Raw genomic sequence first — 15,393 nt, 5'->3', positions numbered from 1 at the left:
AAAAGAATAGACCAACATTCAACCATTTCAGGAGGTAACATATGAGCCAGAACCAATGGTCAGGAAAGAAGAAATTCAAGATGCATAGAAAGCACTAGCCCAAAACAAGATGCCAGGAATTGCTGGAATATCTAGTGAAATGTTTCCACAAGCTGATAAGGCACTGGCAGCACTCACTCATCTATGTCAGGAAATTTGGAATGCAGCTACTTGGCTAACGGACTGGAAGAGATCCATATGTGTATACATACCAAAGAAGGGAGACCAACAGAATGGTCAAATTATGTAACACTATCATTGGCATCACATGTGAGTCAAATTGTACTGAAGCTAATACAACAACAGTTGCATTAATTCATTGACAGAAAGTTACCATATTCAGCATTCAAGAGCCATCGTGGCACAGTGGTTACAGGTTGGATTGCAAACCCCAAGGTCAGCAGTTCAAAACCACCAGTCACTCCGTGGGAGAAAGGCAAGGTTTTCTACTCCCGTAATGAGTTACAGTCTCAGAAACTCACAGGGGCAGTTAGTTCTACCCTATACTATAGGGTCAGGATGAGTTGTCATCAACTACAAGGCAGTGTGTTTGGTTTCCCAGAGATTTAAGCCAGATTCAGAAGAGGATGTGGAACAAAGCATATCAGATATCAGATGGATCTTGCCTGAAAGCAGTGAATACCCAAAAGATGTTTACTTATGTTTTATTAACACCCAAGGTATCTGACTGTGTGGATCATAACAAAACATGGATAGTTTTGAGAAGGGAATTCCAGAACACTTTGTCTTGCTCATGTGAAACTTGTACATGGATTAAGAAGCAGCAGCACAAATAGAACAAGGGTAGATTGCATGGTTTAAGAATCAAGAAAGGTGTGCATCCAGGTTGCACCCACTTATTATACTTTTTCAATCTGTATGGTGAGCAAATAATCAGAGAAGCCAAATTATATGAAGAAGAACACAGAATCAGATTTGGAGGAAATATTATTAACAACCTGCTATATGCAGACAACACTGTTTGGCTTGCTGACAAGGATGGGGGACTTGAAGCACTTGCTGGTGAAGATCAAGGATTGCAGCCTTCAATGTGGGATACAACTCAACACAAAGAAAACCAAAATCCTCACAACTGAACCAATAGGTAACATGATGATAAATCGAGAAAAATTTGAAGTTGTCAAGAATTTTGTCTTCTCTGGATCCACAAGCAATGCTCCTGGAAGCAGCAGTCAAGAGATGAAAAGATACATTGCACTGGGTAGATCTGCTGCATAAGACCTCTTTAGAATGTTGAAAAGTTAGGATGTAACTTTAAGCAGGAAGTGCACATGATCCAAACCATGGTATTTTCATTTGCCTCATCTGCATGTGAAAAGCTTGCCATTGAGTGAAGAAGACCCAGGTAAACTGTATGAATTTGAACCATGGTACTGGCAAAGAATATTGACAGTACCATGGACTGCCAAAAGAACAAACAAAATCTGTCTTGGAAGTACGGCCAGAATTCCCATTAGAAGTAAGGATGGGGAGATTTTGGACATGTTGTCAGTGGAGACCAGTCCCTGGAGAGGCATCATGCTTAGAAAAATGGAAGGGCTGTGAAAAAAGGGTGAAGGCCCTTGAAGAGCTGGATTGACACAGTGACTACAACAAGAGGACTGAGCATAGGAACACGGGTGGATGGAGGAGGAGCTGTTATTGTTAATATTCTGCTGTGAATAGGTTTTCCATGGACCAGAACCAACTGGATGGCAAACTAACAACAACAACAGGGAGAGACATTAAAAAAGCGTGATTCAAAGCAACCCTGGAGGACAGTGTAGAACTGGCACCCGTGAGTTTCCCGAGAGTGTAACTTTTCACAGGAGGGGAAAGCCTGTTTAACCTACTACTTGGAAGCCCAGCCCATCACCAAGGCTCCACAAGGATAGAGAGAAGCACTGTTAGGGCTGGATATGGCAGAGGCTGTATACTGGTACATATGAGGGCTGGAGGTACAGGGAATCCAGGGTGGACGATACCTTCAGGACCAAGGGTGTGAGGGACAATGCTGGGAGAGAGGAGGGTGAGTGGGTTGGAAAGGGGGAACTGATTACAAGGATCCACATGTGACCTCTTCCCTGGGAGAGGGACAGCAGAGAACCGGGGAAGGGAGACTCCGGATAGGGCAAGATATGACAAAATAACGATGTATAAATTACCAAGGGCACATGAGGGAGTGGGGAATGGGAGGGAGGGGGAAAGAAAAAAGAGGACCTGATGCAAAGGGCTTAAGTGGAGAGCAAATGCTTTGAGAATGATTGGGGTAGGGAATGTATGGATGTGCTTTATACAATTGATGTATGTATATGTAAGAACTGTGATAAGAGTTGTATGAGCCCCTAATAAATTGTTTAAAAAAATGATCCTCAATTCTATCTGAATCCTTGCCAGAGCTGCAAGTTGCCTTAATAAACACGAGCAAAAAAAGTACCTCTGGCAGCAGACCGCTCAGATTCAAATCCAGGCTCTCTAACGTATTGACTATGTGACCTTGTGCAAACCTGGACCTCTCTGTGCTTCCAAAGACTCACTTTCCAAAAGGGAAGTCATAAGCCAACTTTTCTTATTCCTCACTGGGTTGCTTTGAAGATGAAATGAGACATCTGTCTAAAATTGCTTCTGACCATCCCTTGGTTCTCAGAGCTCCACAAATGCTATGGATTATTGTTATAAGATTATGAATGATTTTTTCCATGGTAGTGCAAAGATTAACATCAGTGCTACTTCTCTCTGACAAAATATAAATCCAAATTTCTAAATAGTAGGGTCTCAACGGATGCGCTGTTAACAGCATCTTGCTTTTCTCCGATCACTTGTCACAGTAAATCTGATAAGAAATGCTTGGCTAGGGCCTGCAGCCAAGCCCCTCACTAGCAGCGTGCAGAACCTTAGGTTGTTGGCAGGCCAAGGGGCATCACAATGGCAAGAGGACACTCCACAAAGGGCCCCTGCTTCCTCCCCCACACCCCCCTTCCCCACGTTCAGGGTGAAACGTCAAAATACAATTTTTTTGTCACCTGGTGAAATAATGAGCACCCATTCCCGTTGCCTTGGTATCATCAGAGCGCAACAGCCACGTGGGGTAATCACTGTTTCCGTGTTAAAGCTGCTCAGTTCAAACATTTTCTCAGGCCCTGGCGAAATGAAACCCGTGCTTTCTGCCTAGGTGGAGTTTGAGGCGATTCAGCCCATTTGCTTCTGCTGAAGAGGCTACCTCAGAAAAACAGGAAATAAAAACATAGAGGGTGCCATTGACATTAGGTTTCTCGTTTTCTTCCTTTCTTCCCTACCTTCCTTTTTTCTTCTTGCCCTTCTCTTCCTCTTTTCTTCCTTACCTCCCTTTGCTCCCGTCTTCCTGTCTGTTTAAAAAACAAGAGCAAATAGATGAATGCTTGTTTGACCCAAAAACTGGGCACCATAGCCTCGCCACATTGATATGCAAAAGGAGCCATCACAGGGAGCTCTGTAACTGGGACCTGGCCAAGTGGTGACCAGTAGCCTGGGACTTTGTAGCCTAATACGTTGCAGCGAATTGCTTACTAGTTCTCCTCTAGCTATAGTCTTTTTTTTTTTTAACAATTTATTGGGGCTGATACAATTCTTTTCACAGTTCATACATATACATACATCAATTGTATAAAGCACATCTGTACAGTCTTTGCCCTAATCATTTTTTTTCTCTTTTCTTCTTTTACATTTTATTAGGGACTCAAACAACTCTTACCACAATCCATACATATACATACATCAATTGTATAAAGCACATCCATACATTCCCTGCCCCAATCATTCTCAAGGCATTTGCTCTCCACTTAAGCCCCTTGCATCAGGTCCTTTTTTTTTTCTCCCCCTCCCTCCCCTTTCCCCTCTCCCTCATATGCCCTTGGTAATTTATACCTCGTTATTTTGTCATATCTTGCCCTATCCGGGGTCTCCTTCCCCCCTTCTCTGCTGTCCCTCTCCCAGGGAAGAGGTCACATGTGGCTCCTTGTAATCAGTTCCCCCTTTCCAACCCACTCACCCTCCACTCTCCCAGCATCGTCCCTCACGCCCTTGGTCCTGAAGGTATCATCCACCCTGGATTCCCTGTACCTCCAGCCCTCATATGTACCAGTGTACAACCTCTGTCCTATCCAGCCCTGCAAGGTAGAATTCGGATCATGGTAGTTGGGGGGAGGAAGCATCCAGGATCTGGGGGAAAGCTGTGTTCTTCATCGATACTACCTCACACCCTAATTAACCCATCTCCTCTCCTAAGCCCCTCTATGAGGGGATCTCCATTGGCCGACACTTGGGCCTTGGGTCTCCACTCTGCACTTCCCCCTTCATTTAATATAATATATATATACACATACATATATACTTACACACATATATACACATACATACACACACTTATATCTTTTTTTTTTGCATGATGCCTTATATCTGGTCCCTTGGGCACCTCGTGATCACACTGGCCGGTGTGCTTCTTCCATGTGGGCTTATTTGCTTCTGAGCGAGATGGCCGCTTGTTCACCTTCAAGCCTTTAAGACCCCAGACACTATCTCTTTTGATAGCTATAGTCTTTGTAACTCCTACCAATGACAGGGTGGAACTATGCCACCGAGGGAAGTAGACAGCATGCTAATAATATCACTAAGGTGCATGGCATCCTCGAAGAGGTGAGACCATTCAAGTAAGACCTGTAGAGCCCTAATGTAGGGATTGGTCGGTTTGGTCATCCTGGGTGAGTTAACTCAGAAACAGAAAGTGGAGTTTCAAGAGCACCGAGAAAGACGAGCCAGCAGTGGAGTGTGCTCTTTGGACCCAGGATCATTACTCTGAGCACCACCTCTGTCCAGGAGACAGAGACCCTGACACTGGATGCACCAGGAGACAATGAAAAACAGTGGCAGATAAATAGCTCATGGAAGCAGAGGCAGCAGCACCAAGACCCCAGAACAGGGAGCTGACCAGCACACAGAATGAGAAAGCTGAGTGTCTTTGGGCCAAGGCTTCCAGACAAAGCGGGCTGCCTCAACGCACTTATCAGCAGAGCTGAAAGAACTTTGTACATGGTCCCAAGCAGAGCAGAGGTCAAGGAGCTGCAGGGCAGAGGCCAAGGACCAGAAAAAGTTCTGCCTCTGGGCACCACTGGGAAGAGACTGTCCTGACTGAAGAACTATATCCCCAGTCATTTCTGATCCTGAATTGTCACCTGCTAGGTCCCCAATTAACCCCAGAAACATAAGTATTGTTTGCGAGTTCTGTGTGGCCATTGCCACTTAAGGATTATCAAACCCAGCAGAGAAGAAGAGAGTGTCATGGTAGGGATGGTTGGTGTCAGAAACTGTGAAAAGAAACGAGGGTGGAGGCATTTTGATCTCTGTCTCATAGGAATAAGCCTTGGGCTGTTTATCTTGATTTTCCTCCATTGCCTTTTGTGAAGTTACAGGAGGGTCAAATGCCTCCACTATGCCATTTATACCCCTACATTGACAAGTCGTTGGATGAAGGTTAGTCTGGGGAAGGAGCAGACCTTGGATGAGCTCTCATCAGCTGAGGCAATCCTAAAAGGGGCCAGACAGCTGGGACCTTTTCTATCAGTGGCTCTCTCAGCAGCTGGGGAAATCAGTCTCTTCGCCCTGAGAGGAATCTGGGTGACACACTCATCTATGACAATACCCTGAAGAACAAGCTCCCACAAAAACCTGGCTTAGAACTCTCGCCTAGAAAACAGGAGTGCATGCCTAGCTAATAATAGCCATTTACTGAAGGCCCTATGATTGGAACTGTGCCTCATTTACAGATGGAAAACTAGAGGAAGGGATTTAAGGTGGCTAAGTTAATAAGTGACAGAGACAAAATTCAAACACAAGTTTGAAGCTGGTACTGTTAGCCTTTTTTCCAGGGCTGGGTTTTAGATGAGGCAAATGAGACACTTGTCAGGCACACAAGGTAAAGAGGCCTTCCCTCTCCTGTGTGACTTTCCCCATAAGTCTGAATCATGGGCCTGGTGTGTCTTATTTGCCTTCCTTGAGTCTCAGAACCTGGTCTAGTCTGATTTGCTATTTGAAGGAATAAGCCAGAATGCTCAAGTACTCGGAGTCAGACCCATTCTCCACTGGAATTGTTCAGTGGGACTTACCAGCCTCTTCCTTCGTGTTTCACTTTTCTAGAAACCTCCATGGAGGACTAGCTCTCATGAAGAGAGCTTCAAAAAGCTCATGGCAAAATTCCATTATTTTTTCGTATCACTTTTCCACACGCTTTTGAAAGCTCCCTCCTCATCCCTTTCCACAGTCTTTCTCAAGGAAAGAGACTGTTGCTGGTTGATGTCAGATGCCCCTGAGTGTTTTCTACTCAGAATGCTCTGCACAAACTCTATCAACAAATGACGTAGAGTCAAACGTGCTGTGTGTCTTTAAGTTGATATTAGCTCATAGTGACCCTACAGGACAGAGTAGAACTGCCCCCCAAAGGTGTCCTAGGCTGAGATCGTTATGGGACCAGCTCGTCAGGTCTTTTCCCCTTTAGAGCCCATGAGTAGGTTCAAACTACCAGCCTTTTGTTTAGCCACCCAGTCCTTAGCCATTGTACCACCAGGGCTCTTTAAAACAGGGATTAGGTTGATTAATTGTATAATCTCCAGGCACATTTGAAAGCTGCTTCCCAGAACACCCTTCCCCAGATTGTTGATTAAGACGGGCATTTGGGGACTCATTTCTTTCTCATTTGTGTAAGTGCACTCTATGAGAGGGGTTTCCCTTCATAGATAGGTGATCACATACTATTTTTCCAAATTGAACCACTCTTGGTGGTATATTGGGTTAAGAGTTGGGCTGCTGCTAATGGCAAAGTTAATGGTTCAAACCCACCAGCTACTCCTTGGGAGAAAGATGAGGGTTTTCTGCTCCCGTAAAGATGTGCAGTTCTGAAAATCAGCAGAGCCAGTCTATTGTGCCATATATGAGGTCAACCCCATGGCAGTGGATTTGGTTTTGGTTTGGGTCTGTGGGGGAAGTCCTTAAGTCATTCTTTAGTCACATGGAGGAGTCCCTGGGTGGTGCAGTTGGTTAACATACTGGGCTACTAACTCATAGGTTGGAGCTTCAAGCCCAGCCAGAAGTGTCTCTGAAGAAAGGCCTGGTGCTGCATTTCAAACAACAACAACAAAATCAGTTATAGAAAAAAAACAACAGAATGTCATTCTACTCTGGCCCAAAGGAGTCCCTATGAATCAGAGTTAACTTCATGGCAACTGGCATGGGTTTGGTCCATGGGAAAAAAGAACCCTTCATAATTGCCTCCATGCCCAATAGTTCCTTTCCTGTATCCCTAGACCACCCCAGCACCCTCAGCATCTTGCCTTATAATTGCCATGGGTCCGTCTCTCTTCCAAATGGGCCAGGCCGTGATGCAGCCGCTGCTGATACAGAGGGATTGTGCAGTCCCTGCATGATCTACAGTCCTCATGACATATATCTTGAATGAAGATTAAGTGATCCTCTCTAGAGCTTAGCTCAGGGGAATCCACTACCTCAGCTGGAACCGAAGTGGTGCCAGACCAATATCTGTTTTGAAAAGATAGAAGGGCATTCCTAATCTTTGTGGAGAAACAGAGGATTTAGTGAAATGTTTCTGCAGTTGAGGTTACAGATGATCTGTTGACATGGTCTAAAAGGTTGTAGGTGGTTTAATGTCTCTCGGTACCATCAATTTTGCATTTTGTCCTGACTTAGCAAATTGGTTGGGATTTCGGCTTACTGCCAAGGACCTTCAGAAAGAATGTGGTTGCAGGAGCAAGTTTAAGAAAGGAAGGAGCTTTGAAGCAGCCCTCACTGAGTGCCAATCCAAAGCTCTGTAACCCAGCACCTCAGAGGGCTTGATCTGGGATAGACTATGGCAGCATCACCATGAGCCACTTCCTCCAGTGGCCCTGACTGAAGGCTCAGAACCTGCCTCTGATTGGCAGCTGAGAGATACTAGGACCGTCACCTGCCACATCGCCTGTATTTCTCCTGGCAGTAAAAATCCCCAAAGTACACTATGTTCGGGCAATCTTTCCAGCCTACAAGCAGTTGTTGCTTATCTCTGTCAGCTTTTTGCAGGGGAACAATCAGGTTTTGAAATTGAAAGACTTGCATGTGTGTGACTCATGAGGTTAAGAGACAACGCATAACAACAATATTACCAGGTTTCCTTCCTCTTGAAGGATAGGTAAGCAACAAAAGGACCATTTCTCTTAAAACCTCTGATCGAGCGTGGCACACAACTCCTTCCACTTTTATTCTATTGGCCAAGCCCTTCGCTGGCAGGGCAGGGAAGTTTACTCTTTCCTTGGATGACTAGGAAGTGAGTGAAATTTTGTCATCTCATACAAAGGGAAAAGGGAAACATGCTCTATGATCAAATAAGTTTTAAAAAAAAGTCAAAATATTCATAGAATCTGCCGAGTGTGGCAAAAGCATGAGCACTCCCATTGTAGAAGAAACACTGCTCTCAGAAACCACACTGTGCCTGGCAAGGGAGGCTGGAAGGATTTATGCTTGCTCACTTTGGCCAAGTCATTAAGCATGGCTGATCAGTAGAAAAGGAAATCGGGTTTGGTGCGGGGATGTGTCATTGGATATGCAGGCGATTCTCCTTGAGATGTATTGGCCCACAACTTTGGACTCACATACAGCAGTGACCATGAAGATGGCATCGGACCTGGCAACATTTCATTTTTGTATATAGAAAGTTGACACAAGCATCTCCTGGTGGTGTAGTGGGTTACACATTGTGTCCCTAACCTTAAACTCAGCAGTTCGAAAACAGCAGCACTCAGTGAGGGAAAGATGAGGCTTTCTAATCCTGTCAAGAGTTACAGGCTCAGAAACCCATGGGGGCAATTCTACCCTGTCCTACAAGGTCGCTATGCATCAGCAGTGACTCGATGGCAGGGAGATTAAGTTGATATTACCTGTTTTAGAAAACGGTTCTGGTTATTCAATTAAGTAAGGCAGGTGCAGCCCTGTCACACAGGGTTTGTTTAGATAGCACAATAGTGTCCACTCACTCATTAGCTCAGTGTGTCTGGAAACCCAATGTGTATTTCCACATGGGACAAGTCAGGTTGAAGACACTGGGGATTCGTGCTTTGTTGAGCAAGCCCTGGAATTGCAAGAGTTCTAAAAAGAGGTCAAAGTTCCTGTTTTTATAGCTCTCTCTCACACACACAGACACACACACACACACACACACACACGGAGAAAGTGGTGAACTTCACAGAACGTAGTGGGGACTTCACAGAAAGGGGGGTTAATAGCTGTGAACAGGGTTGGGATGGGTCTTGTTCTATCCATTTGAAAGTCTCTAGGCTAAACAGAAATGTCCTGGTGGTATAGTAGGTTCCGTGTTGGCCTGCTAACCACCAGGTCAGCAGTTCTGAATCCACCAGTTCCTCCATGGAAAAAAGATGAGGCTTTCTATTTGAGTAAAGAATTATAGTCTCAGAGACTCATTGGGGCATGTTTATTCTTCCCTATAGGGGCGCTGCCAGTCAGAATGAACTCAGTACAGTATGCAAATAAGAAGCTGTGCTAATACCATTCCAGAGAGACAGTGGTGTTCCAGGGACTTTGGTTTTGCCTGGCCCCTGACCCTGAGGAAACATGAGGTCTTCAGGTCCTCTCCTGCTGCTCTTCTTTACCATCCTCCCATATCCTCCTCTGCACTCCCAAGTGGTGGGCATGATTTATAAACACAGAAATCCACTTACTCCTTTGGAAAAGTGGTTTACTTCACCCAAAAATTCGGAGAACTGTGTCGTCTCCCTTTCAAAGTAAATTATACGATGAACATACAATATTGATTGCAGGCATGTGGATTCTTAATCCTCAAGTTCCCATGAAACCCTGCTTTCCATGGCAAATCAGCCCGCCATTTCAGCACACCAGTATTGCCAGGAGAAAGGAGCCTCAGCAGCCACCACTGCTCCACAGCCTGCTTTTCACGGTCATGCGGGGATGTCAGAGTGCCCCACACCTCGTGCACTTGACTCAGTGCTTGCTTGCAGGGGTTGCATTTCGTTAGAGCTCAACAACTTCCGAGCATTGGCAAATTCCCTCAACCAAAAGTGGGCAGCGGCCTCAAAATGTCACCAGTCATTAACCACCAGCAGGGTTGCGTTATGCTCGTCAGTGCCGTCATGTGCAAGGGGAAAGACAATTCCCACAGGCTGCCCGCTGTGTTTGGGGAGGGAATGCCAAGTGGGGAAGCTGGGGGTCCTCACCCCAGCAGCCACAGTTCCTGGCTCCAGGCCCTGCCCCAGGCTGTGCCAGGACGAAGAGCCTGGACTCTCAGAGACTCCATAGCTCGATTTCCACTCAGGTTGTGTTGTATTGATCATTCCTTCCCTAGGCTGCCACCCATCTGTCAGTTTGTCATCATGTTGTCATTTGTCTATAGCTTTGATTGCTGTAAGCGGTGTCACCAGCTACAATTATAACCAGAGCAAGCCACTCTGGACACGCTTCACCAGAGCATCCAAGCTAGGACACACTGGGAAGAAAGACCTGATGATGTACTACTGAAAATGAGTCCATGGAACCCTATGGATCAAAAGAGAATACCGTCCAAACAAGTACTGGAAGAGGAGCACCCTAGGTGGGAATACACTCACACTATTCAGTGGGAGGACTCCCTGGGTATTGTTTGACTAGCACCCAGGAGGTCGGCAGTTAAATCCCACCCAGAATCCAAGAGGTGCCTAAGGAAGGTAGGCCTGAAAATCTGCTTCCAAAAGGTCACAGCCTTAAAAACCCTATGGAACAGTTCTACTCTGAAATGTATGGGAGTCGCTATGAGTCAAAATGGACAGAAAAGCAGCTAATAACAACAACACTGTATAAAGAACAACACTGCAAGATCTTAGGACAAAATACAGAGCAGGCACAATAGCCTCGACCCCACAGGATAGGGCAAGTTATTTTCCTTTGTACCAGAGACCGGAACTGTACAACGGAATGAAACCCTGCCTGCTCTTGTGTCATCACCACAGTCGTTGGTCCATGTTGAGTCCATTGCTGTAGCCACTGTGGACATCCATCTTATCAAGGGTCTTCTTCCCTCTTGCTGCCCCTGTACTTTAACAAGCATTATGTCCTTTCTTAAGAACCAGTCTCTCCTGATAGCATGTCCAATGGATGTGAGATGAAGACTTGCCATCCTCACTTCTAAGGGGCATTCTGGCCGTGCTTTCTCCAAGAGGGATTTGCTTGTTCTTCTGACAGCCCAGACGACTTTCGGTATTGTTTGCACATCATTCACATGCATTGATTCTTCTTCAGTTTTCCTTACTCACTGTCCAGCTCTCACATGCAATTGACCATTGAAACTACTTACCTTGAATTCAGAGCTTAGGGTACACTACCCAAAGCCACATACCTTGTGAGCGGCTGAAACATGTCTGCTGCCAGGATCTGTCCAATTCATTTTATTGAAACATCATACTCAAAAGGTGCTTTAGGCAAACATATTTTGTCTTTTGACTACATGTCCCAATAATATAACCAGGCTCAGACCCTCACATTGTAATGATTCAGCTATATGTCTGAGAGGAAAAAGACTGCCAACCATAAAACTGATGGGAGAATAGGTACTGACTGTCACCTGCAATGCCATTCCTTCAACAAATATTTATTGAGTGTTATTCAAATGACAACATTTTGCAAAGCTTTAAGAAGACCCAGATGTAGAGAACACAGTCCCTGCTCACAGGAGACTCACAGATACTGCATCAGGGCATTCAGATCAGGGACACCACAGATAGATGCCGAAAGAAAAATCATTAAAAAAATATAGCAACCACGCACGGAATCCAGGACAGATAAAATCCTCAGGAACAGCAATGGGAGTAGCGATACAGTGGTAGCTTTTTAATCTCCCATCATCTTGCATAGGGGTGGAGTCCAGACTGTCACTCAGGCCATAGCCAGTGAGGTCTCAATGTGGGCATGGCCTTCTCTTGAGGATTCTGGCAACTTCTGTATTCTTTCCTGGGGGTGAGAGACACCCATGACTTGATATTCCTGCTGACAAGATACATGGATCTACATTGACGGCAGCCAGAGCCTTGAACGGGGAGGAGTCATGTGGAGAGCCATGCCACTTTCCACCTCCACTGGGTCCATAAGACATTCCACCGACTGCCCTGTGATCTTCCAGCACTTGGTGTCATTGCATGTGTTGCATAAGTCTGAAAAAAATTTACACACTGTTATTTGATATATGGGTTAATTTCGTACTTATGTACGTGGTCTGGACTGGGCTGGGATGTTTTCTTAATATACAATTATTCTTCTATATAAAGCTTTTTTAGGACACATGAGTGTTTATGAATGTGCTTCTCTGGTCAACTCGAACTGACTCAGATACCATGAGGGCACAGGGTGGCTGTGTAGGGAAGGGGAGGAAAAGGGAACTTATAACAATGATGGATTTAGAACACACACACACACAGCCTAGGGGCCGAATAACATTAATATGGGTAGAGGGACACAGAAGACAGTGTGTATAAAGATATTAATTTATATATAATTTAGTACGGGTGTGAGGGTTGAGGAGAGAGGGAAAAAACAGGAGCTGATATCAAAGGGGTCAAGTAGAATGATAGTGTTTAGAAAATGATGGTGGCAGCATATGTACAAACTCGCTTGATCTAATTGATTTATGGATTGTTATATTACCTGTCAGAGCCCCCATTAAAATGTGTTCTTTTTTCGATAACAACATAAACTCACTGCCATGGAGTCAATTTTGACTCAGTATAGAACACCCCCTGTGGTTTCCTCGCTTGCTATTCTTTAAGGAAACAGAAAGCCTTTGCTTTCCCCTGCAGAGTGGCTGGTGGTTTCAACTATTGACTTTGAGGTTAGCAGGCACCATAGCACCATGATTCCTAAGGATGCTGGTAGAAAGGGAGAACCTTGTGGAACATAATTTAAAATTCTTTAATTATCTAGACTTACTTAACTGGAAGAGTCCCAGAGACTATGACCCTGAGTTACTCTTCAAACCTTGAATTGAAACTGTCCCCTGAAGTCATCTTTAAACTAAATAACAATTTAGCTCTTAAAGGATTGCATCCTTGAGTATTGCAGTCTTTAAAAAATCAGCACAAAACTAAATGGGCTACAGATAAGTCAAAATATATGTGAGAGGGTTGTGGCAGAGAGATTAAGTAAAAAGAAACACCTAGAATAGAAAGAAAAAGAATGTTAATTCAATATGAAGAGTGTGACCAATGTCACTGAACATTGTGTCCAGAAAGGGTTGAAATGGAACAGATTTTTCTTTGTATGTTTTCACATATCAAAATTAAATATTAGTAGAAAAAGAGAGAGACTCGCATCTGTTTGAGGCAGACTACCAAATACTGGGTTATATATAATGCTAAGTATTGAAATATTATCCCATTTTCATATGGCAAGTATGGAAAGCCAAGGATGGAGTGAGGCATTCACAGGGGAGATGGCATTTGAATGATCCAGGAATATGGCTAAAGAAGATGCTCATTCCCGGGTGTTTCCACTGGGTTCGCAAACAGATCAGCAAATGAATGTCAAATAACGCGTCTCACCCTCTAACTCAGAGCTGTGCAACCGAACTCTCTTCTATGATGAAAATGTTCCAGAGCAGTGATTCTCAACCTGTGGGTCGCGACCCCCATGGGGAGGGGGGTCGAACAATGCTTTCACAGGGGTCATCCGATTCATCACAGTAGCAATATTATAGTTATGAAGTAGCAACAAAAATAATTTTACAGTTGGGGGGAGCACCACATATGAGGAACTATATGAAAGTGTCACAACATTAGGAAGGTTGAGAACCACTGTTCTAAAGGCATGACATCCAACCTGGTAGCTACTACATTTTATCAGGAAAGACCAGTCCATGGAAAGGGACATCATGCTTGGTAAAACTGAAGGTCCACAAGAAAAGAGACTGACCATCAAGGAGATGGGCTGACACCATGGCTGCAACAATGGACTCCAACCTAACAACCAAGGCGAGATTTGGCACAAGATCAGGCAGTGTCCTCAAAGTAACATCCTTGATCTTCAGTCTTTTTAAAAGATCTGGTATAGCATATTTAGCCAATGCAACGTGTCATTTGATGTCTTGACTGATGCTTCCTTGAGCATTGATCTGGCTTAGGGTTTAAAAATTCCCCTTGGCTTCTCAATCATACAGGAGGCCCACACAGTGATCATCTTTCCTCACTACACAGAGTGTCATGCCCCACTCACATTGGTCTCCTTGCTGTTCCAGGAAGAAGCTTGGAGAACCCAATCACAAGGCCTTTTGCACTGACTGTCTCCTACCTGGAACACTTTCCCCACCGCCACATGGCCACTCCTGTGTCTTCCTACCTTATTCAAGTACTGCACTATCAATGAGATCTTCCTTGGCTGTGATGCACTACTTGCCCCAAGTTTCCCATCCAGCGCAGTTTAGTGAGAAAAATCTCACTGCTACCTGCAGGGGGGGAGCCTCGGCACTGGCATCTCAGAAAATGGAGCATAATCAGAGCAGAAATGTGACCCTACCTCTCATGCTAAAAGGCTGCTAACTGCAAGATCTAAACCACCACACAACCAGCCACTTCTCAGGAGAAAGGCTGAAAGTTAGTCTCAGAAACCTACAGGGGAAGTTCTACCCTGTCTTATAGGGTCATTATGAGTCAGTATCAACTCTATGGCAGTAAATTTGCATTTAGGGGGGGGCGCGTTCTAAGGAGCTCTGGGTCACATACCCTGATCAATCCAACTGGCAGCTGCATCAGCTGGCTAAGGCTTCAAAAGACTGAGTAGGTAACCCAGAGCTCAGTGCTGTTGGCAGAAACTTGTGGGGGTTCAGAAGGACTTGAGGTGATGGTGTCCTTCTCAGTGGCCTCAGATAATCTTCTCCCCGGTCTGGGCATCAGCATCTTCTTTGCAAAATGGGATGATTGCATTAGAGAACCACTAAACTCCTACATACCTGAGCAACCAGGAAGCAATTGTGAATCCTGGAGAGGAGCAAAGACTATGCTGGTGGCTCTGCAAATCTTGGGAAGCCTGGATCCGATGCGGCTGGAACTGTCCACAGCGAGGCACCAAGAATCCCGAGAGCTGTAGTTCAGGTCTCCCCCTTGCCTGTGTACCATGGAAGATTTAATAAATGTTCTCCTCATGCTAGGATCCTTGGTGGCAAAGTGGCAAAATCCCTTCACATTGGCCTGTTAACTGCAGGGTTGGCAGTTCAAACGCACCTGCTGCATTCCTGTAGGAAGGGCAGCTTTCAACTCCCACAAAGAATTGTTGTTTCAGAAATCCACA

At 45.0% G+C, this 15,393-nt stretch overlaps 1 protein-coding gene across 2 annotated transcripts in view; it reads right to left on the bottom strand.

Moving 5' to 3' along the window:
* LOC142435896 (thyrotropin-releasing hormone-degrading ectoenzyme-like) overlaps positions 1-15,393 on the bottom strand; it is a 477,641-nt gene that overhangs the window by 40,740 nt on the left and 421,508 nt on the right. The window contains exon 9 of one of the 2 annotated variants that reach the window (XR_012781658.1): positions 11,708-12,269. The exons of the other annotated variant lie outside the window; for it this stretch is intronic. The gene's annotated coding sequence lies outside the window, so the exon portion shown is untranslated. Of the gene's footprint in view, positions 1-11,707; positions 12,270-15,393 lie in introns of those variants that run through there. 2 annotated transcript variants of the gene reach the window in all.

This window comes from Tenrec ecaudatus, assembly GCF_050624435.1.
Source record: "Tenrec ecaudatus isolate mTenEca1 chromosome 6 unlocalized genomic scaffold, mTenEca1.hap1 SUPER_6_unloc_2, whole genome shotgun sequence".
NCBI lineage: Eukaryota > Metazoa > Chordata > Mammalia > Afrosoricida > Tenrecidae > Tenrec > Tenrec ecaudatus.
The sequence above is the reverse complement of the archived record's forward strand: the minus strand, read 5'-3'. Positions and strand labels throughout refer to the sequence as shown.